The sequence below is a fragment of the Sapajus apella genome, unplaced genomic scaffold (genome assembly GCF_009761245.1).
Source record: "Sapajus apella isolate SASKATOON/1434 unplaced genomic scaffold, GSC_monkey_1.0 scaffold49, whole genome shotgun sequence".
Taxonomy (NCBI): Eukaryota; Metazoa; Chordata; class Mammalia; order Primates; family Cebidae; genus Sapajus; species Sapajus apella.
The window spans coordinates 11760329-11786339 of record NW_022436989.1 but is presented as its reverse complement, the minus strand read 5'-3'; the positions used below and the strand labels follow the sequence as shown (position 1 = coordinate 11786339).

Here is a 26011-nt window from a genome sequence, read left to right as displayed (position 1 = left end):
AACACTGATTTAATGTATTAGCTACATCTCCTAGTTTTATGTCATCAGAAATTTCATCAATATGTCATTTAATTCAATGTTATTGAACATTTACTATACGTGAGCTACTAATTTAGGCACTGAGTTTAGAGCAGAATCAAAATCCCTGCCATCATGGATTATAGTGGGGTAGAGACAAATGAAAAACAAACATACACTATAATGTCAGGTCATGTTAATTTGATGAAAATTAAAACAAAGCAAGGGTATAGAGTGATAGGAATGCTACTTCAGATAGGATGGATAAGGAAGATCTAAAGTGGTAACACTAGGGCAAAAACTTGAATGGAATAAGTAAATGGACCATGTGGGTATCAGGGAAATGTGTGTTCCAAGCCACTGAGACAGCTGCATGCTGGATGCACTGGATATTGAGCAGAAGAGGAAAAGAGGTAAAAAAATAACTGCGAAGATTGGATAAGGGAATGTTTAATTTAAAAAAAAACTGCAAAGAAAAAGTGAGAAAAGTCAATCCATTCTTTCTTCTCAGGAATTAAAGGTATGGAAAGAATAGAAGTGTTCCTCTGAAACCACTTCTCCCCAAGAATGGAAGTCCCTTCCCATTCCCACCCAAAAAAGACTATAAGGGTTTTTAGCCTATGTGAGGAATAGTACTGTTTACTGATAGGCAAGACTGACATAGGAGCAGGTTGGGAGGGAAAATAAGGTTCAGTTTTAGCTGTGTTAGGTGTGACAGGTTTCTTAGAAGTAAAGTGTATCAGGTAGGCAGCTGAAGATCAAAACAGGTGGGGAAGCTGGTCCTAGTGAATCAATTTGGGAATCATCAGGATGTCATCGACATACTTTTAAAGCCAGGGGACTAGACAGATGAAATAACCCAGAGCAGTGCTGTTCAACAGAGCTTTCTGAGATGATGAGCCTGTTCTATAATTTCTGCCACACAATATAGCAGACAAAAACCACATGTGGCTAGGCTACTATAATGAACAGAGGGGACCTAGAGAATGAGTGCAAAGGGAGCAGAGAAGAGGTTTCACGACTGAGCCCTAGGCTTAGCATGGCTGAGTTAAGGGAGAGGATAAGCATCCAACACAGGAGACTGAGAAGGAAGAGCAAGCAAGGCGGGAGAAAAATCAGGTGAGTGGTATCTCCTAGAAACCACGTGAAGAAAGCTTGAAACACAAAAGAATAACCAATGGTATCAAAAATTCTGAGAAAGCTGGCAGGTGCAGTGGCTCAAGCCTGTAATCTGAGCACTTTGGGAGACTGAGGCAGGCTAATCACTTGAGGCCAGGAGTTCAAGACCAGCCTGGGCAACACGGCAAAATCCCATCTCTATTTAAAATACAAAAATTAGCTAGGCATGGTGGCGCACACCTGTAATCCTAGCTACTTGCAGGGCTGAGGTATGAGAATTGCTTGTACCTGAAAGGTGGAGATTGCAGTGGGCTGAGATTGCACCACTGCACTCCAGTAGGGGTGACAAAGTGAGACCCTGTCTTAAAAAAAAAAAAAAAGATAATTCTGAGAAGTAAGATGAAGACTGGGAATTGACCACTGGATTTAGTAACATGGAGGTTACTGACAACCTTTTCAAAGAATGGTCTCGGTGGAGTGGGAAAGAATGGTGAGGAAATAAATGTAAGCAATTTAGACAGCTCTTTCGAGAACTTCTGCTACAAAGCATGCAAGGAAATGGGGTACATGAGATAAGTGAGGTTAAAAAAAAAAAACCTGATTATTATAGCTTGTTTCTAAGCTGAAATATAGCACGTTTCTCTAACAGAGAAAGGAAAATAGATGAAAAACTAGAATGAGAAGAGATGATTCTAGGAACAATGAGTAGGCAAAACGAAGAGGACCAATGCACAAGTGGAAGGAACAGTGGCAGTTCATCTAACTGAATAAGAAGAACACCAGAGAATATGAGTATAGCTGTAGGAGGATTAGTATATTTGGCAACAGGAGGACCAAGAAGTTTTTTTCAGGTGCTTCTACTTTCTTGGTGCAATAAACAGCAAGACTGCCAGCTGAGAGCGAGAAGTAGGGAGGAGGTGTTAAACCGATGAATGTAACAGGGTCAAAAAACAGCAGCCCACAAGAGACTTCCTGGCAGGCTGCTAATGAGTAACTAAATTAAGATGGAGTTCCATCGTTCAATAATTATACCCAAACTACAATCAAATTCTCCTTTATGTTCCCAAGTATAGGCTTGGAGGCTGTCAAGTATCCTATGGGAATCTAGATATAGCTGCAGCATTCTCCTAATCTGTAAATGTAGAATCTGTAAGCAGAAACTGGGTTATCTGGAATGAATTCTTAGAGAGCCCACATAACCTTTATTGCTCATTTTTTCTTTCAGTAAGTATAATATTTGCAAATCTTTTAAAATGATCTCTAGAGTCTTTTGTGGAAGTAACATCAAGTTTACAAAAATCTACGGAATCTACATTCTTTAATTTTAGAAAATTATTCCTCCACAGGCATCCACAAGTTTTCACATTTCACCATAATTACTCAAAGATTATTAGTTCAGCAATGACATTAACAAATGTTCTCAGAATCTGAACCTGAGATGTGAATTCATTTTAGAGCATCTAGAAGGTCTGGTACAACCTCTTCCCCAATCTTGGGCTTCAATTTTCTCCTCTTACTTTTCTCACTTCTACCCTTATTGGTCTGTGTGTAGATCATTCTCCATGCCAGAGAAGACAATAAGAAAGCTAAGAAGTTTGATTTGTTCTCTGTATCTGATTATTGGGTCCATTTGTTGGTAAGATTCTATTATTTATTTGTCATATTCATTCTCTCTCTCTCTTCCCCTGCTACCCCTGGATTCCCACACCCTTGCTTTCTTTCTTTTTGTAGAGACAGGGTCTACCATGTTGTCCAGGCTGGTCTCAAACTCCTGGGCTCAAGTGAACCTCCCGCCTTGGTTTCCCAAAGTGTTGGGATTACAGGTGTGAGCCACTGCACCTGGCCTCATTTTCTTTCTCTACATATAAAATGTAAACCGTCAGCTCAATCTTTTTCAAAATCCTAGCTCATTATTCTACCAGGATTGAGTTCCTATTCTATAGGTTTTGTATGTATATTTTTCTGAGACAGAGTCTCACTCTGTCAACCAGACTGGAGTGCAGTGGCATGAACTCGGCTCACTGTAACCTCTGTCTCCCAGATTCAAGTGATTCTCTTGCCTCAGCCTCCCCAGTAGCTGGGATTACAGGCATGCACCACCACACACAGCTAATTTTTGTATTTTTAGTAGAGGTGGGGTTTCTCCATGTTGGCCAGGCTGATCTCAAACTCCTGACCTCAGGTGATGTGCCCACCTTAGCCTCCCAAAGTGCTGGGATTACAGGCATGAGCCACCACGCCCAGCCATTTGGTTTCAAGTCCTTCTTTCTTGTGCACATTATTTAAAAATCAGTTCATGCCAGGTGTGGTGGCTCATGCCTGTAATCCTAGCAATTTGGGAGGTTGAGGCGGGTGGATCACCTGAGGTTAGGGGTTCGAGAACAGCCTAGCCAACATGGAGAATCCCTGTCTCTACTAAAAATACTAAAATTAGCCGTGTGTGGTGGCACACGCCCATAGTCCCAGAAACTCAGGAGGCTGAGGCAGGAGAATCGCTTGAACCTGGAAGAGGAGGTTGCAGTGAGTTGAAATCACACCACTGCACTCCAGCCTTGGTCACAGATGGAGACTCCATCTCATAAAAAGCAAAATTATCAGTTCATTTGGCCACTTTCCCTATCCCTTTCCTTCACATATTATTTCCAATTGTTTAGTAGAGATACTGCCTATAATCACCTTATAACCACTTTCCCTTCAAGAGACTATCTCTACCTTTTCTTTGAGTTTTAGGAACTCTGCATTCCAATTCTCTATATTCCAGCTTTGTTCCATATTCCTCTTCCTGCTTATTATTTATTATTTTAGCTATCATTTACAAAACAACCACTTTGTATCAGACACTAAGAACATTAAGTAATTCCAGTCTCTGCCCTCAAGAAGATTACATTATGGTGGCAAAGGCAAATCAACATATAGGGTACTATGTACTGATAAGGGGCACTTAACCCAATATGCATGACCAGGGAAGCTTCATGAAAGATAAATAGAAGTTTTACAGATAAAAGGAGAAAAGAAGGGAAGAAAAGCATCATAGATGAAAAGAGCAGCTCAAATTAAGTCACTGAGGAAATTATAGTAAGTTTGGTATCACAACTATCAAATGAAAAACAGGAAAAGTGAGGATGGAGGAAGTGGCTGGCAAAGACCAGATGGTGAAAGGCTTTGTACACTATGCCGAGAACCTTGGGCTTTAATCTATTAACTACTGAGTCTCATCAGAGTCACCTATAGAGTTTGTCTAGGCCTTTTCATCACAGACCCTAATCCACTAAAGCCACAGCATGACCTAAACATTGGTATTTTTAACAAGGTTCATAGGTGATTCTAATGAAGAGTCAGGACTGAGTCAGACTTTCTGCTACATGTGACAGAAAGCCCATGAATTATTTTAAACATGTGAGTGGCATGGTCAATCTTGAACACATAGGTCATACCAGTGGCAATGTGGAAGACACATTTTAGGGAGAAAACTCCAGCTGTATGGAAACAAATTTGGAGAATGGTATAATACTCCAAGCAAATGGTAAGAGGATCTTTTTCTAAAGCAACAGAATAAAAAAATTTTATGAAATATCCAGGAGTTAAAATGAGCACAATTTTGGCGATGAATTGGATGGAGAAGTGAGCAGTAAGGGAGGACTCAGGACAACTCTCTGAATATTGGCTTGGTTAACTGGATAAATGGTACAGCCACCTGCGAAGCACACACAAGAACTAAAGCATGTGTGCAGTCTGCTGTCAGGGCAAAACCACTCCATACCAGGTGAGCTGAGTCCTCAGTATATCAGACCAGTAACTAACTTCTTTACAGTGACTACTGAGACTAAATCTACCATGCCTTTCATTCCAATTTGAGAAATGTTCAAACCATATACCTTCTCAACAACCATCCTCAATTCCATCTCATGGTTTCCAATGCCAGACCAAATAAGGAAATAGGCACGTATAAACTGTCCTGAGAAGGCAGGATTAGAAAAGAAAAAAAGAAAATAAGAGAGGAACTGGAGAAAGAGGCATAGGTTAAGGAAGGTATTTTTTTCTTTCAAGTATTTGTTTTTGATTTTTTAAGAATTGGGAGAATCATATTTTTAGGCTATAAGAAATAAGAGGTGGTGTGGCCAGCCATCTACTATCAGCTCTGATTGTGTATACCTCTTCCCTGCATCAGTGGCACCATGTCGGCAGCTTAAAATCATCATGGTGACAGTATTCATACCATGGAAATGGGCAAAGGCTACATATTAGGGTCTTTTTTGTTTCTTTCTCCAGGAAAGTCAATTTAGTAGCATACCACTGTAGCCACCATAAGGGAAGATACTGAAGACAGGATCAAGAGAATGAATGAATGAAGGACAAATTTCATAGAGGAAATAAATGCGGACTGGATCAAGGGCATAGGTGAAGAGGTCAGGCTGGGGCAGGGGAACCAGGAGGGGACACATCATTCTCTGAGGCTGAGGGAAAGGAGATAAGGATAGTTGTAGATACAGAAAACTTAAAAGGTGGAAGGCCAGAAACTGAGGGAGTTCAAGAATGAGTCTCAATTCTTTCATTCAAGTAACAGGCAAAGTAGTTGTCTACTTAAAGAAGGAGGTCTAGAGATTGGGGGCTAAAGGCTAAGTAATTTAGAATAATTATTGGAAGAATAGTCGAACGGGGGAAAGTAGTGATGACAGACAAAAGAATTTACTGTTTGAATAATAGCTTAGCAGAGGTGAAAAACCATGAATTTCTGGTGGTATGGATTATATCAGATATTTCAGATTCATCAGCAGGATTTAGCTGCTTGGGTCTAATAGTAGACAACACAGACTGTATCAAGCGCTCCTGGCAAGGATGCAACGAGAATAGTGGATTTGCAGAATAGCAGATCTGCCGCCTTGAACATCACTGCCAGAACTCTGCAAATAGATGATGAATAAACTGGAAGAAGAGGCTCATGTGGGTCCTTCCAAAACACTTTCTCCATGTGATTTTCCTGGAAGAGGAATCAGCCAAAAAAGATAAGAACCTGGATCTCCCATGCAACTATGACAATGTACATACGTACAAAATTTGGGTTAATAAGGGTGAGTTATCCCAAATAAATACAGCAGCCTGCTCAGACCAAAAAAAAAAAAAAATGCAGGGGTTTTCCAAGCTTTTGCAATTACAAATCAAGATCTCAGGCCCTTTTATAAAGCTGCAAACAAACAAACAAACAAAAACTTAGGAATATAACTAACCAAAGCAGTGAAAGACCTCAGTAAACATGGTTGACAAGTATTAAATCTCTATGTAAATGCTCAGTGCTAGCTGCACACCTTATGACACAGTGCCATCTGAAGGAAGAAAAAGATCACTGCAAGCTTTCCTCAGATCAGTATGAGGAAAGCGATGTTCTGCTTCATAACACTGTTTCCAAGGAAGCACTGACAATAAAAATAGGGAATCCCTGTTATTTTCTGCTTTTTACTTGTCTTGTGGCTTCCACAGAAAAAAAACAAAAACAAAAACAAACAAAAAAAGAAGTAAAAGCAAAAGACAAGAAAAAGGTTATAATAATATTCTTACAGCTTGATTAGAAAGCATACTTTTTCCTTATCAAACAGTAACACCCAAAAGACTCAATTGCTAGTCTTTCACCAAATACCAAAAATCCTGGTAAATTCCCTTTTAAAGTAACACTATGTGCTTGCCTAACTTTCTTAATTCAATAGGATTACAGAAATTACCATTGGAAAGACTTTTTTTTTTTTTCAAAAATGTTATTATGTGCCGAAGAGGAGACTGTGATAAATCAGAGTTATTGTAAGAATTAAACAAAATAATGTATAGAATAATATTGCCCAATAAATTCTGTTAAATCAAAATCTGCCATGATTTGAAGCAGCCTTCTTGAAAATAAAGATTAGTTTATATGGATTTAACTATTCTACATCCCATCTCTCCAGACTTAAATATATATTGATGACAGATTGATTAGCAACTTTCTCAAAGATTTCATATAGTCTTTACAACACATCAGTAAAAATAAAAAAACTTTAGGAGAAAAATGATAATACCATTTACACCATTTCATAAATGACATGAATGAAGGAATAAACATGAATAACTTAAAATCAGATATTGTCATAATGGCAGAAATTTTAGATATCATATTCTCTAACCACATATTCTACAGGTGACAAAAACTGAGGCCTAAAGGTCCAAAGTCACAGAAATGATTAGGTCACTGGCGTCCCCCAACCCAGTTGTCTTGGAGTTATATGATATCTTTTTGGAGCTTATTAACTCTAGAATAACCAAGTCTAGAAGATATATGACCTTTCATCTTCTATCAGGTCAATTAGAAATTAGACAACTGACAAAGACATTTCCTTAATGCTAAATATTATCTCTAAATGGTACCCAGAGCCTTTACTCAAGTCCACTGGATTGTAATACCTACACCCAGAAACAAGATTTTTAAATCTCTCTCTACAAACTTTTAAAACTACAACACAGAACTATATGTTTGAAATGCAGGACACTGGTGGGGGGAAGGGGACCAAAGAGGGAGGAGGAAGCTGCACTTGTTCAGATTAATAGAATTCTCTTTAAAGAATAAGTCAGTTAAACCATATCAGTTAAACTGTACAATATTTAAGCAAGAAAATATCTGTTAATCTAAGCTTTACTGTGTAACTTTTTGGTCATTACTAGATGTGTTAAGCAATAATGATCAGAATTATTCCCAACTAAAGAGAGGAGCGCCTGGGATCATGGCAGATGGGAGGCAGGACTAGATTGCAGCTCCGGACAGAGCAGTATGCAGGGGCTCACATTCTGAATTTTAGCTCCAGATTGACTGCAAGAACAAACCAGCAATCCCGAGAGAACCCACAGACCCTCTGAAGGAAGCAGATTGCTCCTGCAGGACCCAGGAGACCCCAAAAGGAACCTTCAAAACCATGCAAATACAAGGAAATTAAATAACCTGCTCCTGAATGAGCACTGGGTCAAAAACAAAATCAAGACGGAAATTTAAAAATTCTTCAAAGTGAATGACAATAATGACACAACCTATCGAACCTCTGCAATAAAGCAAAGGTGGTGCTAAGAGGAAAGTTCACAGCCCTAAACGCCTACATCAAAAACTCTAAAAGAGCACAATCTAAGGTCACACCTCAAGGAACTAGAGAAACTAGAACAAGCCAAATTTAAACCCAGGAGAAGAAAGGAAATAACCAAGATCACAGCAGAACTAAATCAAATTGAAGTTTAAAAAAATACAAAAGATAAATGAAACAAAAAGCTGGTTCTTTGAAAAGATTAAATAAAATTGAAAGACCATTAGCAAGATTAACCAAGAAAATAAGACAGAAAATCCAAATAGCCTCCTTAAGACACAAAACAGGAGAGATTACAACTGACACCACTGAAATGCAAGGGATCATTCAAGGCTACTATGAACATATTTACAGACATAAAATAGAAAGTCCAGAAGAGATGAATACATTCCTGGAAAAATACAACCCTCCTAGCTTACATCAGGAAGAATTAGATACCCTGAATAGACCAATAACAAGCAGGAAGATTGAAATGGTAATTTAATAATTACAACTAAAAAAAAGTCCAGGACCAGACAGATTCACAGCAGAATTCTACCAGACATTCAAAGAAGAATTGGTACCAATCATTTTGGCACTATTCCACAAGATAGAGAAGGAAGGAACCATTGCTAATTCATCTTATGACTCCACCATCACCCTACTACCAAAATCAAGAAAGGACATAACCACAAAAGAAAACTACAGACCAATATCCTTGATGAACACAGATGCTAAAATCCTTAACAAAATACTAGCTAACAGAATCCAACAACATATCAAAAAGATAATCCACCATGATCAACTGGGTTTCATACCAGGGATTGCAGGGATGGTTTAATACACGCAAGTCAATAAATGTGATACACCACATAAACAGAATTAAAAACAAAAATCATATTATCATCCCAATAGATACAGAAAAAGCATTCACAGATGAACTAAGGCAGACCGAGATTAAGAGATTTCCCAAAAGTCAGAGGACTTAACAGCTAGGTTTGCTGATTCCTATCCAATGTTTTTCCTAATACTGCATGAAATTTTTGACAGACTACTCAACCAAACTGTGTCTTTCAGAACTGTACCTGTCAGAGAGCATTTTAGTGATTAGGTCTGGCACTACTTACAACTGTAATTAGTGCCAACTCCCAAGCACCCCTCCAAGCACCACAAACGTCTCCCCACCCCAAACTTCTCAAGGTGTTTTACAGCTTTGCTATCTTTTTCTATATGTTTCTACATTGTACATTTATACCAAAAAGTAAATGACCTGGAAAAAAATCTTGCTCCTCTTGAAAATAAATATTTACATTTTAACAAGAAGTAACATCTTCAGCTCTAAAGAGCATCAGAAATTTCAGCATCACGGGGGTAGGAGTTAACTCTGAACTAGATGCTCTATACTTAAAATGTGGGAATATAATAATTCTTAACTACTGAATATGGAAATAAATGATTGTGCTGTTCCTATATTAATTCTGTATTATGCATTTAGGCTAAGCCAATGTAGAAAAATGTGTTTAATGAAGTATTTCCAATGTGGAGATGGAATTGTGTAAAGAAACTAAAAAATCATGTGGATGATGACAATCTAGTTAACATCTACAGTGATTGATTACTACACATCAGGCACTACTGTAAGCACTCTGGCTAAGTAGACTAGTTAGTTTAATCCTCCTAACAATCTCCTAAGTAACATTATTATCCCTAGTTGACACATATTGGAAACTGAAGCACAGTAAGGTTAGGTCATTGCTTAAGGTCACAGAGCTACTAAGTGTCAGGGCCAGGATTCAAACTCATGCAATCCCTTTGTATTCTATACACAAATTTCTATTCTCCAAAGCAAACACTGACTTCACTCTCCAATAAGCCAGCTCTTCCTTCTTCATTCCTCCTTCAGTTAGTGGCCTCTACCCAGCCACTGAGGTGAGAAACCAGAATAGCACTTCATCTAGGGCCTAGTCAGTTCTCCCTCTTGACAGCTTACTGGTTCACCTCTGCATCTGCTACTCTAAGACCTTGGGTACTCAACTTCCTCTTTCTAAGTCTCAGTTTCTCATCAATACAACTGAGTTCGTAAGAGTATCTGCAGTTGTTGTAAATATCAACATTAAATAAGATAATTCATGTAAAATGCATAGCACGGTGACTGGCAGATTGCAGGAAGATCAATAATTATTAGGTATTATCATCAGCACCTTGAATCTGGTCTTTCCCTTCCAATCTTACGCCTAAGCATCCTTAGACCTTCATCTCCGTTCTTACTTGCAATACTAACAACCTCCTACTTCATCACCCTGTCTCTGGTCTATTTTTTGTCTAATCCAAATACTACAACTGCTAAAAATGTCACTCATATCCCCTGGAATGACAAATGTCACTCTAATTCATAGGGAAGAAGATCCCAACTGCTTATTATCAAGGTATACCATACCTGCCACAATTTAGCCTTTCCAAACTCCCAACACACAATACGTGCCACCCTGCAATTCCTTCAAAGAGTATACACTTTCTCAACTAATTTCTATCATGTTGCTATGGAAGTTCCTATTAATTCCCAATTAATTACTTTTCCACCTGCCTCTATCTTATCACTTATCACACTGTATTGTGTTATTTCTTTTAAAACTAGATTATACTTTTCTTAAGAAAGGAAACTAGGTCTGATTTGATCAGAAAAATATTAGCATCTAACACAGAATCACAGATATAAGAGTTCAATAAATAAACACCAATTCATTTAATACCCAACTTTGATAGAAAACATTATAATATTCAAATACCTTTAGGATATCTTCCCACAGCTGAAGGCTCTGAGAAATAAATAGACACATTTATAAAAGCCTTTCTCTATTTCACAACAAGCATTTAAGGCACTACTGAAATACCTAAAAACCTTACCAAACATTTTTCATATTTAAACCAAAAATCTTCAGCAATAAATTTTTGGATGCTTATTCATACTATGTTAAGGATTATAATTCAGAGCATACAGTTTAAAATTTCTGAAAATCCATTATAAGCATGATAGCTTTCCATATCTCCGGAAGGAATGCTAAAAACACAGCTTGGAGCCTTATCCTAAATGTGAAATGAAAATAATAAAAATAATTTATGTAGCTGCACTATAATAATAAACTGTTTTCATATATTTTTGCATAGGTTAAAGATTCTGCAAAGTAAGCTTTAGACATACTGAACACAGATATTTACAAGCTTTAAATACACCTTGCATGTATAGATAGCATGTTTCCTCTTATTTCATAATTCTTAAGACACACAAAAAATTAGCTTCCCTTCAAAAGAAAGAAACAATAATACCTGAGGCAGTCAATTACAGAAAAATGTGTTTACTGTTATAAAACATTTCACACCAAGGAAGATAACCGCAAATTAAAAATGAGATCCGGTGGCTGAATCTATTGCTCTATAACCGTGTGTGGAGATGGATAGTTAGGGGAGCAGGGCACAGAACAAAAATAAGAAAGGAATATATATAAATATTTTCTGAGCAAAGGCATTTCAAATTCAACCCACACTATTCTTTTTCCTACTACATGGGTAGTTTCTATCATATTGGGTAGTTTCTTCCACTGTGGTCTAAATGTAGACTTGTGTAAAGTAAAACGGTTGTTAAAGGGTTAAGATAAGAAAATTACATATTGAAAACCAAACACTATGGGTTTCTATGAAGCACAGGCATCTTTTGATTGTGAGACCACTTTCTTAAAATACATTAAAGTTTTCAAAAGGTTGGTAGTAAAATAGAAAGAATACTAGACTAAAAGTCAAGATATTCTCAATTTACTGTTTTGCCTTGTTCTCTTTAGGACCCCAGGCAAGGTACTTAACCTTTCTGATGCCCATTATTCTTACAGAGATTTAAAAAACAAAAACTAGCTGATCTTTAAATGCCTCTTTGGCTTATAAACTTTTATGAGAGCGCAACACTTAGAAAATGTAAGTATCGAGATTAACTTAAGATTAAAATTATATATCTTGAATGTTTCCTTTAAACTGTGCATAATCAGGTTTTATCAAAACTGCCTTACTGGGTTCTATTTTTAAAAAATAAGGAGAAGAGGCTATAAATATATTTCAGTAATGTGGAGTAAATAACTTTAGAAACATTCTCCAAAATGTTTAAATAAGGTTAATAGAGAAATATTTCAAGAATAATTACCAGTATTACTGTCTTTGGATGCATCATTAAGCAGAAATTCGGGAAATGGCAAAGGATTTTAATCTTGAACAAACTCTAAGTCATAATGCAGTAAAGGTGCAATGAAATCTAGATACTCAGATATAAAAAGTAGTGTAAGAGTGATCTGATGGATATATGCAGCTCTTACAAGTTACACAGGATACACTGATTTTTTTTTTTTTTTGGAGATGGAGTCTCACTCTTGTTGCCCAGGCTGGAGTACAGTGGTGTGATCTCGGCTCACTGCAGCCTTCACCTCCTGAGTTCAAGCGATTCTCGTGCCTCAGCCTCCGCAGTAGCTGGGATTTCAGGTATGTGTCACCATACCCAGCTAATTTTTTGTATTTTAGTAAAGACAGGTTTTCACCACGTTGGCCAGGCTGGTCTCAAACAATGGGCATAACCAGAGCCATTGCAGGCAAATCAAGATGTTTGCTCATACCAGTGATAAGTAACCAGAAAAGCTATCACCTTAGAAATAGGTTGTGGATGTTGAGAATAAGTGAATTGAGCCCTCAACTAGATAGGCATGAGAGTGGAGCTTACTAGCCTAACATGATTTTCTCTAGTCCCATGATATTGCTCTGAAATGTTCTGGGTACATCTTCTAATATAAGGATTTTGAGATTTGAAGAAAGTTCTAGATTCATCTCTAGATGAACATTCAGAAGTCATTAACATATAAGTGACATATGAAACCTTAGAAATAGATGAGATCATCAAAGGAGAGCACAAAGAAAGTGAGGAGGAGGAGAGAATCTAGAGGGTCACCAACATGAAGGAGCTGGCAAAGAAGACTCCAGCCAAGGAGACTGAGAGGGAGTGATAAGAGGGGTAGAAGGAAAACACCATTAAAGAGGGGGGTATGTGTGTATGTGCACGTACACAAGAGTGTATATATATATATATACACACACACACATACAGATGTATATATATAAAATTTCACAAGTTAAGAGAGAAGAGAGGGTTAACAAATGGTTAATATTTTCATATGCCTCATATCCCAGGCCAGGAAGAAAAGTCAGTATTCTCCTAGTTAGTTTTCCAAGATGACTTGTGAGTCATTATTATTCAATTTTATCCACTTTTAAGATTATGTTATAGCTATATTTATATATTTATATTTATATAGTCACCTACAGACCTTTGAGTCAGCCATCTCCATTTACTGAGAATTCTGTCATATGACTATCTTCCTTTCCACACAGGAGCTATATATTCTGGGGACTTCATTATCCATAAGAACTATTAATTGCAACACACAAGACTTAAAGCTCTTTGCCTTCTTTTTCTTCAATGACCCCTACTTTGCAGAAGGCTAGCATAGTTTAGTAGTTAGACATAAGCACTTCAAAGATAGAAAGACTCAGGTACTTCCTAGCTGTGTGCCTTGGGAAAAGTTACTTAATCTTACTGAGTCCCAGTTTCCTCATCTGTAAAATGTTGACACTAATATGTGAAACATAAGCATGACAACCTATGGAAAATATTCAGTGACTACTACACAGTGTTCAATTAATAGTAGCTTTTACTAATATTAATATTGTTAAAATTAGCACTATTAACCTTGGCTATCTCCCAACATTGGTCATTCTTTGGCCCTTATCATGACCTGAAACTGCTCTAACTCCAGAATCTTAAATTGAGAATTCTCACATCATATGTACCATTTTTTCCATCTCTAGTACTCTTTTATTTTCATTAATCTTGCCCTTTACTTATTTAGATTCTTCGTCCTTTTCATTCTCCACATTTACCAGCCTCATCTTGGCTTGGCTTTGTTCCTTAATAAGTAGGATTCCTTTGGCTCAACCCTTCAATTAGCAACATCGTTACCACTCCTTGACTTCCTACTACCCCTTACTGAAGTTTTCCATTACACCCTCCCTTCCAATCTCAATCCAGGTTCAGTCTATTTGTTTTCTGCATTCTTATGGGGGACGGGCAAGGGGAGTGGGAACAGGCAGGCTGCTGGAGAATACGACTTAACTATCCTACTGGCCTCTGTACGTTTGTGATTTCAAGCTTTAGAAGGGTATTCATCATTATTTAGCAAAGAGGTCATGTGTCCCTAGTTAAGTCCCTTTTCCAATCTCAATAGTAACTTTTATTTTGCCCTTGAGCATACTGCAATCCATGTTCTTCCTTCTCAATCTCAGCAGATAATCTTGCTTCACAGAGAAAAGAGATGTCATCCTGGATCCTAACGTATATCTGTATCTAACCCGTATTTCCTTTTTGTTTTTAAACAGGAAGATATATCATTGCTCTTCTTCAGGGTAACCCTTTCATTTGTCTTCCTGGACTTGACTCTTCCATTTCCTCTCATTACATTTGATCAATTATCTTCTTTCTCTTGTGACTTCAGTTTTCTTCCTCTTCAATAGTCCCTTTCCCTCAATCCACTGAAGTGTTCTTGACTTCTCCATCCTTAAAACAAACAAACCTTCCACTGACCACATCTACTTCCTCAAGCTTCTACCCACTATCCTCCCTTCATTAGCAGAAGTGTTTGAAAGAATATATTTACTGAATAAATAAAAATTGTTTTATTGGGTTTAGATTTCTCTCCTGAGCTCCAAGCCTTTAAAAAAAATTATTTACATCTGACTCGGTTCAACAAAGGAAATAAAACAGCTAATTCCACTACACTGAAGAAAACTGATGAATTTCACATCTCCAAATCCACACCTCCACCTTTTTTTTTTTAAATTATGAGTAATTATCTGTACCACCATTCACCCAATCAGACAATCTAGATTCCTTAAAGCCTGCTTTGATTCTTTCCTCTCTTTTATCCGTAACTATGTAAGGCCTTTCTAAAACTCTCTCACATCTGTCCCCTTTGTGCCTTCCTGGGGTTACTACTATTGAGGTCTTTCTTATCTTACACTAATTGAAAGGGATGTTGTGAGGGTTAAATAAATAGGAATGTACTCTGTAAGTTATAAAGTACTATACAAAGGTTCTCATACCAATACTATTATATCTTTGGCAAAGTAAGCGTGAAGTTAGCTTAATATGACTTGTTCTTAAACAAATCCTAGGTCTTAGTAATAAGTGTCTTCATTCATTCATTTATTTGAGATTGGAGTCTTGCTGTGTTGCCCAGGCTGGAATGCAGTGGCGCCACCTCAGCTCACTGCAACCTGACTCCCTGGTTCAAGCGATTCTCCTGCCTCAGCCTCCCAAGTAACTGGGATTACAGGCACGCACCACCATGCTCAGCTAATTTTTTGTAATTTTTGTTTTGTTTTGTTTTAGTAGAGACGGGGTTTCACCAAGTTGGTCAGGATGGTCTTGATCTCATGACCTTGTGATCCGCCCACCTCAGCCTCCCAAAGTGCTGGGATTACAGGCGTGAGCCATTGCGCCCAGCCAGTGCTTTCTTTTCTAATTACAAATCACTGAGCACTTGTCAATCTGGTCTATAGTTTTTCTAGGAATCAGTCAGTGTCAAGATTTTCAATACATAGTTTCTGGACTTTACCTTCCTCTCCCCCAACTTTAAAATGTAAAATATGCAATTCTTCAGGTTTCTGGCAAAAATCTTCTATCCTCTTTTTTAAAAAAGACTTTATTTTTTTAGAAGAGTTTTAGGTTCACAGCAAAATTGAATGGGGAGTATAGAGTTCCCAGGTACACCCTGCTCTCACACATGCACAGGCTCCCCAACCATGGACAGACCCCCCCACCCCAGACTGGTACAATTGTTATAATCAGTGAACCTACACTGACAGGTCATTATCACCCAAAGTCCACAGTTTAGATTAGGATTCACTCTTGATGTTGTATATTCTATGGGTTTTGACAAGTGTATAATGACATGTAGCCACCACTATATATCTACAGAATAGTTTCACTGCCCTAAAAATCTTCTGTTGCTCTGCCTATTCATCCCTCCTTCTCTTCACCACTAATCTTTTTACTGTCTCCATAGTTTTGCCTTTCCCAGAATGCCATATACTTGTAATCATACAGTATGCAGACTTTTCAGGTTGCCTTTTTTCACTTAGCGATAGGCTCTGAAGATTTCTCCATGTCTTTTTGTGGTCAAGCCCCTTTTAAACACCACTTTACTAAGGTATAGTTGACATGTAACAAACCACATATTTAAAGTGCATAATTTTATACGTTTCAACATACGTGTATATCAAATCAAGGTAGTAAACATATCTGGTACCCCCTAAAGTTTCCTAGTACACCCCCTGTTCTCCCTCTTTCCTGCCCCTTCCCTCTGTACTTTACCTCCAGGCCAACACTGATCTGCTTTCTGCCATTATCGATTAATATGCATTTTCTAGAATTTTATAGATGGAACAATGCAGTATGTACTCTTTTTGGTCTGGCTTTTTTCATGCTGTGTAATTGAGATTTATCCATGTTGTGTGATCTAAAGTTCATTCCTTGTTGTTGCTAAGTAGTAATTTCTTTTTAAAGATGAGTGGCGGTAGTTTTATAAACATTTCTAATATGTGTAGTACTCTACCCTATTGTTCATTTATTTCTTCCATTCAGTTAAAATAGTGAAAAGTTCTCTTACGTCCTCATCCATTTTGTGTTTTTTTTCAAAGAATCATATTTGAATGAAACAATGACTAGCCTTTTGAAAAATTATTTGATTCCTTTCTTGATTAAAATGATCAACTTTAAGCATTAAGCCTTCATGTTATCAGGTAAGATTTTTGTTTTTCAGCAGTTAGACCTGGAAAGCCTTCAACATTTCCAAACATATCAGACCTCTCTCAATTACTGTAAACAAGGCTGGGGGATAAACAGGTACAAAGCCAAACACTGGTGAGACGCAGAAGCAAAGCAGTATCAAAGACAATACCATGTCCTCAAAGACTCCAAGAGCAGTTTATAATTAGTTATTAATCTGACAGATTTTTATACATTTTCAAGACATATTTAGGTTGAAAATCCATTTTTAAAAATTAGCTTATTTCCTGGTTCTTAAAGTGTAGACCTTAAATTCCAGAAGACTGATATATACATACATACATATATATGTATGTTGTGTTTGTTTGTTCTGTTTAGAGATGATGTGTTGCTGTGTTGCCTTGGCTGGACTTGGAGCCAGGCTCAAGCGATCCTCCCACCTCAGTCTCCCAAGTAACTGGGCCTATAGGCACAAGCCTTGGCACCCGGCTTAGGAAACTGATACAGACTTTTTATCTGAGTTTTACAGGGCAAATTCTATTGCTACAAATACTGTATAATTTGATGTAAAAGAGCTCCATTTAACATGTGATGGCCCATTTATTTCAAGCCATCTTTATTGAAACAAAAGAATTAGGCTAATCCCTGCATATTACTAACTTAATAGCGTTAAATGAAATTTTTAGGAGGTTACTGGTTTGGACTGAGCACCTGAACTAGGGCCAACAGATTAAATCAAAATGGAGTCACTCATGCTGAAGTTTCACTTCACCAAGCGAAAACTAAGCTGTTTATCTGAACTTTCAAGCAATCAGGAGAGACAGAGTTAGTAGTCAAATCTCAAACATGCCAGTTGATATAATATGATGATTTGACAAGACGACATAAGGAAGTCCCATACGCTTTAACCTTAATAAGAAAAGTAACTTTAAATGACCAGTTTGCCTTTTCTTTTCTGTTTCTACTTTCCTCAGCCCTTTTCAGTATATACAGTACTAACCCCTTATCCACAGATTCATTTTCCAAGGTTTCAGTTATCTGAGGTCAACTGTGGTCTGAAAATATTGAAAGGAAAATTCCAGAAATAATTCAAGTTTCAAACTGCACCCTGTTGAGTAGCATGATGAAATCTCACACCATCCTGCTCTATAGTGTATATAGGATTTGGTACCATTCACCATTTCAGGCTTCCACTGGTGATCTTAGAACATATCCCCCCAAGGCTGGGTACAGTGGCTCACACCGGCAACCCCAGCACTTTGGTAGGCCAAGGTGGATGGATCACTTGATATCAGGAGGTCGAGACCAGCCTGGGAAACATGGTGAAAGCCCATCTCTACTAAAATTACAAAAATTAGCCAGGCATGGCGGCAGGCACCTGCAGTCCCAGCTACTCAGGAGACTGAAGCAGGAGAATCGCTTGAACCCGGGAGGTGGAGTTTGCAGTAAACTGAGATCATACCACTGCACTCTAGCCTGGACAACAAAGCAAGACTCTGTCTCAAAAAAAGCCAAAATCCCCTCAAGATAAGGTGAGACTACCATAAAATGAACCACTTCTTGGCTCGTCGGAACTGTTCTATTTTATTAGAATGAGGTGTTGCCTGATTCTAGAATGGCAAATAAAGGTGAAGTAATATCTTTAAGCTAAATTTGTTGAAATTTTGTCTTTTTTTTTTTTGAGACGGAGTTTCACTCATGTTACCCAGGCTGGAGTGCAATGGCGCAATCTTGGCTCACCGCAACCTCCGCCTCCCGGGTTCAGGCAATTCTCCTGCCTCAGCCTCCTGAGTAGCCGGGATTACAGGCACGCACCACCATGCCTAGCTAATTTTTTGTATTTTTAGTAGAGACAGGGTTTCACCATGTTGACCAGGATGGTCTCGATCTCTTGACCTCGTGATCCACCCGCCTCGGCCTCCCAAAGTGCTGGGATTACAGGCTTGAGCCACGGCGCCTGGCCGTAATTTTGTCTTTTGACATTACAAAGTATTAAACATATGAGTCATTTCCATTGTAATTTCACCAATGGCCAAGTAAAGCCACACTTAGTAACAACATTTAAGGGCTTAAAAAAAAAAAAAATCTTGAACATAAGCCAGCAACTAAAGATAATTCAGAAAAAGATTAATCAGATGAAGGTGTTCAAGTTAAATACAGCGGCAGATCAAACAGGTACTCTGAAATTCTGGACTATATGGCTTTCTCTACAACTGAAACTAACAAACATATTATGTGAGTGCAATCAAACAAAAACAAAACTACATTTGAGAAAAAATGACTAGGTTGGTCCAAAAGAACTAAGAAGAAAATAAGCATGAAATCAAAGTTGGCAGTTTATGGGTGAAATTTTTAACCCCCTGGTATAGTCAAGGTGATGTAAACAGTTTATTCAAAACCAAGTCACTTGCATTTACTACTAATAATCTCTGCTTTGACAAAAATTATTTTCTGTGGGGCTCATCTGTGCAATTCCTTTTAAAATCCAGTATTGGCAAAGAACCCTGCTAAGTCTGTTTAGCACAACATCCTAAATATCTAATCATGCTAGATATCTGATCAGGTTCCTCATCCTCCACCATTCCCCAGATAATGTATGATCACACTGGCCTGTCTTCAGCAAGAATCCTGTTAGGTTGGCTTAGCCAAAATCCCCCTCATCCCTGATGTTTCCTTTTAGTAATTTTCCATCCACGGATCCCCACACTGCTCCTTGGCTATAAATTCCCATTTTCCCATGCTGTGTTCGAAGTTGAACCCAGTTTCCCTCCCCTACTGCAGGGCCCCGCGGCAGAGGTTCCTGTACCTATTGAGATGGTCCTGAACAAAGTCTTTCTTACCATTCTTAAACAAGTATCATTATTTTTCTTTAAAAACTTGGATTCAAATTTTATTGTCTTCTAACCAACTCCCACCCTTCTCCCCACCAAACCTACTGATCTCATAAACCTAACCTCAGTATACAAGTATCCCATCTTTCTACTTGTTCCGAACTAAATATTGGTGTCTTTTACATCTCCACCCTCAATTTATCCTGAAATCGATGAACTCTTATCACCTCCACCAATTCCACTCTGGTCCAAGCTACATTCTCTGGCCTGGAATATGGCAACAGTTCTGGACTGGTATCCCAGCTTCTGCTCCTGCTCAACACTTCCCCTACAACAGTCTATTCACCACCCAGCCACCAGAATGGTGATTCTTAAAAGGCAAGCCTGGGGCCGAGTGCAGTGGCTCACGCCTGTAATTCCAGAATGTTCATGCACCAAGGTGAATGGATGGCTTCAGTCCAGGAGTTTGAGACCAGCCTGGGCAACATGACAAAACCCCATCTTTACAAAAAATACAAAAAATTAGCTGGGTGTGGTGGGTGGTGTGTGCCTGAAGTCCCAGCTAATCCAGAGGCTGAGATGAGAGGATCACCTGAGCCTGGGAGGTCAAGGCTGCCGTAGGTTGTGATCGTGCCACTGCACTCCAGACTGGGAGACAAAGTAAGATCCTGTCTCAAAAATAAAAGGTAAGGTTCTTTACTCAAAGGGAGTACTTTTCACTGAGAGTAGAAACTCAATCCTTAAAAAGGCCTACGAGGCTTTACACATTCTAATCTCCCACTACACTAACTTCTTTGACTTTATTTCTACTCCTCTTTGCTTTCCCCACCGCAGCCAAATCAGCCGCTCTGCTGTCCTCAAACATGCCCAGCACAAAGGGCTTCTGCAAGCCCTTCTGCCTTCCCCTATGCTAGCACATCCTTCCCTCAGAGAGGTGCATGGATTACCCCTCACTTACTTCTGGTCTTGGCTCAAACGTCATCTTCTGTAGGAAGCTTTCCCTGGCTGCCTCTAGTTCAATTTGCAGACCTCTCCCCATTCCCTGTCCTCCCTCTTCCCTGCTTTTTCTCTGTAGTACTTAACACCATCTGACACAGCACATATTTTGTTTATTATCTGAGGTCCCCACTAGAATATAAGCTCCATGAAGGAGGGGATATTTATGTTTTCTCAGAAAAGTATCTCACACGCAGTAGGTGCTCAATAAATATTTATTAAATATGTAATTTTATAATTATGAAGCATTTTCATAATTTACATGAAAGTACTTTATTAAGTACTTTATGAAGTACTTTCATGTAAATTAAATTACAACAATTCATTTTTCCCAATGCCCTCTCTTCTCCAAATTCTCGAATCTTTGTAGTAACAATATGGATGACAGCAAAGAGCTATCAGAAAAAGAGTTGTTGGCTACTTACAAAGCTCTTTAAAACAGATACCCCATATTAATCAACTACATCTATAAACTGAAAGCTTAAAGTCAACATCTTTTAGCATAGGGTTTCTAGGTGTTGAATTTAAAAGGAGTATCGCAGAAGAGCCAAGAATCATCAGGAAGAAACGTCTAATTCAGTTTGTCCTATCAATCTGTTAAACAAACAATAGGGAAAATGCAACCTGCATTTGATCTTCAAGGAAACACTGGCCCAAATTCAATAAGAACGCATTCAACACAAGATTCGACTCCCTTAAAATGTTCCATCTGCTTAAAACAAACCCCATTAACTATCAACTGCTGTCGCTGGGTGTGTATGGTCTGCTGACCGTATCAGAGATGTTTTGCTACGTTTTGTTTAACCAGATAAAAATCAGCGTTAAGGAAACGTTTCTTAAAGCCTCTGTATCCCCTGGACCATTAAGTAAGCCCTTCGTTGGCCTTTACACTGTGGTACTAGGGTCTTCCTGGGCAATTTCCCACATAGTTTAACCCATCAGAAGCGAAGGGGCATCTCGGTCAGGCTCCAGTGACGCCTGAGACAGACGGCAGATGTCTCAAGGGATCCCCTGGAAGGAGAGGCTCTCGCCCAGTCAAAGGGTGTCACAGACAGAAGAAAACAGCGGACCGAGGCGCACGGTGTAGGTGACAGGTGGGCGAGCACCGCAGGGCAGTAGCGCGGAGAGTCACCGGCTGGGTGCTGGCGCGGAAACCGTCAACTCCCATCGTCAACCTGCCAGCCTGGGCCCAGCTGGGCTGCGGAGCGTAGCGGCACAGGATTAAAAAAATAAAATAAACGTAGCCACACACCGCCGTCAGCCTGCACGACCTCGCCCCCCGCGCGCTGGCAAATAAAGTTAGTGCCCAGTGGCCGCTACAATGGCCAGGGGGGCCCAGCCAAGCCCCTGCCCTCGGCTCTGCGGCTGTCAAAAGCGGCCCGGCGCCGCGAGGAGAAGTCCCAGAGCCCAGAAGCCAGAGAGGACGCCCCGAGCTGGCGCGTCAGGCCGAGTGCCCTCGCGCCTTCAGCCCGGCGCTCAGCCCAGGCTGACTACCACCGGTCCCAAACCGCCTCCCCTCCAGGCCACACAGAGGAGCCGGGACCCGGAACCCTCTGCTGGCAGCGTCGGCGCCCGGCGTCCGCCTTTACCTGTTCTGTAGCAGCTACCGCCGCCGCTCACTCCCCGTGCCCAGGAGAATCCCGAGCCGACGCCGCTGCACCCGCTGCCGCCGCGCACTCCCCACCCCCGCCCGCTCAGGTAACCCAGGAAACCGAGAACACCACCCCCTCCTTCCCCTCGTCCGGACCCAAACCCACTCGTCTGCGCTTGCGCGCTTGGCTCCGCCTCACGCGTGCAAGCCCCGCCTCCTCTAGGACGCCAGCGCCGGCGTCGCAGGCGTGACGCGTGGAGCCGTCGAGCCAATAGGGAAGGCAGGAGGGCCGGCCGACCCGCGGGGCCGCGGCCGGGGCCGGGTCTGGGTTCCTCATCTGCTGGGGTTGGACCCTGTGTCCGCACCTCGTCCTGGGGCTCTGCGTAGTGGGCTGCGCCAGGCCCTGGGGAGAGCAGGCACCAAGCAAAAGCTCAGCGTCTGCTTCTTCCATTCATCACAGACTATCAGCCTGCCCCGTTGTGTAGGTCTAGAGGATGAGAATAGAAGAAATACCGGGAAGGACTCAGGAGAGGGAGAAAGTGTTACCCGCAAGGAACCCTTAGCCTTTCTCTGGGACCTGGAAAAAGCCATATTGTAATGGTTACCGTCGGCTTCTTTTAAGAAACAAAAAGCTTTGCAAAGCCACTGTAGAATTAATTCAGTGCAGTGGTGTATTTTTCAACCGACTCCTGTTCAAACGGTTTGTATACACTGCGCACTGTCAAAGTCATATGTCCTAACAGACCCGTCCGTCCAGATGGTGGGAGCCGTAGGTTAAATCCAGGGATGTTTTGGCTGCATCCCCGGTTGCCGGCCCAGCATGCGGCTGGCAGACTGCTGCTGTAGGCAGTTTGGCATTTCAAGGGCCGCCCTCCTCACCTCGTAGTCACTAAGACAGCAATGCCAGAGGTACTGGGAAAAAGGCTGAACTGTGCATAGTTTGTATCGTTCGGTAGTTCTCAAGTTCTGTCAAACAATACAAACTCTTAATAAGCAGATCATCTACAAATTGACAGGAATTGCTGTAGAATCGACTCCCATAATTTTTTGCACAGGAATTATGAAATAGAAATAATTCAGAATATTATGTCCCAAGCCTATATACCAAATGCTACTCTCAATTCCTCAAACTCCCTTCTGACCCTAATGACAAAATGCTTCAAGTTGCCCATTGACGTGGTTTCGAGGGGCTCTCGAGGAAAATTCCGCGCTTTAAAGTTCATATCTTTAGGCGAAGATTGCCCACTTCCTCTGGCAGGCAGTCTTTTTTTATTTAATTTTAATTTTTTTAAAAAAAATATTTGAGACAGATTCTCACTCTGTCGCCCAGGCTCGAGTGCAGTGGCGGGATCTCGGCTCACTGAACCCTAACAAGTGCGGGAAGTAGATGCTTCAGGGAAATCATCACTCATTTAACTAGTATATAATGAGCACCTACAGTGTGCTGAGTATTGTGCTAGGTGCATGTGCCTGAACTGAAACAAAAGAGGAAGCCAAACTTGACCTGCTTCATAATTTTACCTAAAGCTGTGTCTACTCTTATTTATACATCAACTTTCACCCACTAATCTTAAAAACACCTCCTTTTTTTAAATGAACAAAATAAGTCAAAGAAATAATTAATAACAAGCCAATTTCTGTTAACCTTGAGTAGAAGATAATGGATTATCATGATTTCATTAAAGCAAAGAAAATGACACAAACTTTAAATGACAATGGTATACAATTGGCCCTCAAAGTATTATTTGTTTGTAAAAGGCACAAAGTAATGTCATTTGTGACTATTATTTTTTCGGTACCAGTATTTTTTATTTTATTATTTTATTTTTGAGACAGAGCTTTACTCTTTTTTCTCTGACTGGAGTGCAGTGGCGTGACCTGGGTTCACTGCAACCTCTGCGTCCTGGGTTCAAGTGATTCTTCTGCCTCAGCCTCCTGAGTAGCTGGGATTACAGACATGTGCCACCACGCCTGGCTAATTTTGTAATTTTAAGTAGAGTCAGAGTTTCATCATGTTGGTCAGGCTGGTGTCGAACTCCTGACCTCAGGTGATCCACCCACCTCGGCCTCCCAACGTGCTGAGATTACAGGCATGAGCCATTGTACCCAGCCTCAGTACCAGCATTTTAACTAAGCTATTGTAGTATGTATTTTATTCAATAGCATCTTAGAACATAAATACTAAATATACATATCAAGTAAAACTTAAAGATTTCAAAGGAACACACCCAAACTGTGTAGTGAAGAGCATGCAAAAGAAGAAAAAAAGTAAAGAAAAAGTAATAAGTATACAGAAGAAAGCTCTACTTATGCCTATATCACACACTGGAAAACTTTTAAAGCAGGAAAGTCTCCAGCTTAATTTGACTCCAAAATTATACTCTTAAATGAGATTATAACATCCCAGCTTAAAACAACACAGTCAATGTAAATGTGCATAATTTCACATTTAATTATTCCCCAAAATACCTTTCAAAAGTGTTCTTGACTGAATGGATATGTAAATCAAATCATATCACATCTCTGCTCAGAAATCTGCATCGGCTCTCCACTTCTCTCAGATAAAAACCAAAGTCCTTACCATGGCCTGCTACCTCGCACCATCTGGCTCCTCATGACTTCATCTCTTTCTGCTCTCCCTGCTTCTTTACTGTTTAGCAAACATGCCAGACACAGTCCTGCTTTAAGGGCTTTGCACTGACTGGCCCCTCTGCTTGAAATTTGTTTTCTCCAGATAGCTGTAGTTGTAACTCCCTTATCTCCTCCATGTCTTTGCCCAAATTTCACCTCTCAATGAGGTCTACCCTCAATAGTGCACTTAAACTAGGCAAGAGGGGCCTCTGCCCTGAACCCCACACATGAATGGACCTCATATCACAAATGTTCCCTAAAATAATTTTATTAAAAAACATATATGTTCTCTGTCTCTTCTGGGAGAAGGGTGTTGATGAGAGTTGACACAGTTGTTAGATCAAATTTAGCCTAAAGCTGCCTCCCTGCATATTTTAAAGGTTTTTCTGTGTGTCCTGAGCGATAACAAATGAAGATATCAATAAGCTGTAGCCCACACCTGTACCAATCCCTGAGTTTTGGCCAATAAAATGCAGCCAACTATTCAAACCGTGTTCTAATAAGGCAAATGCCAAGCTGCAAACAATCCAGTTGTTTCTGTGTCTCACTTCTGTTTTCTGTATGTCACTTTCCTTTTTCTGTCCATAAATCTTCTTCTACCATGTGGCTGTCTCTGAGCCTACCCTGGCTCAAAAGGCCGTCCAATTCATGAACCATTCATTGCTCAATTAAATTCCTTTAAATTTAATTTGGCTGAAGTTTTTCTTTTATCACAGTGTAACCTGTAGCTCTAAACATCATGTGTTTCACAGTGCCCATCAGCTTCTAACATACTACATAATTTGTCTATTTCTTGTGCTTATTTTTATTGTCACTCCCGTTTAGACTATGGGCTCCACAAGGGCATCAATGTTTGTTCTATTTCTGATGTATCCCAAGGACC

At 39.8% G+C, this 26011-nt stretch overlaps 1 protein-coding gene across 7 annotated transcripts in view; it reads right to left on the bottom strand.

Annotated features, from left to right (window-relative positions):
• The window catches only part of LYST (lysosomal trafficking regulator), a 213109-nt gene that overhangs the window by 173587 nt on the left and 13511 nt on the right, over positions 1-26011 (bottom strand). For 3 of the 7 annotated variants that reach the window (XM_032242285.1, XM_032242290.1, XM_032242289.1), the window contains exon 1: positions 22496-22643. The exons of 1 other annotated variant lie outside the window; for it this stretch is intronic. The gene's annotated coding sequence lies outside the window, so the exon portion shown is untranslated. Of the gene's footprint in view, positions 1-22495; positions 22645-26011 lie in introns of those variants that run through there. 3 more of the 7 variants (XM_032242287.1, XM_032242291.1, XM_032242288.1) reach the window with 2 other exon arrangements.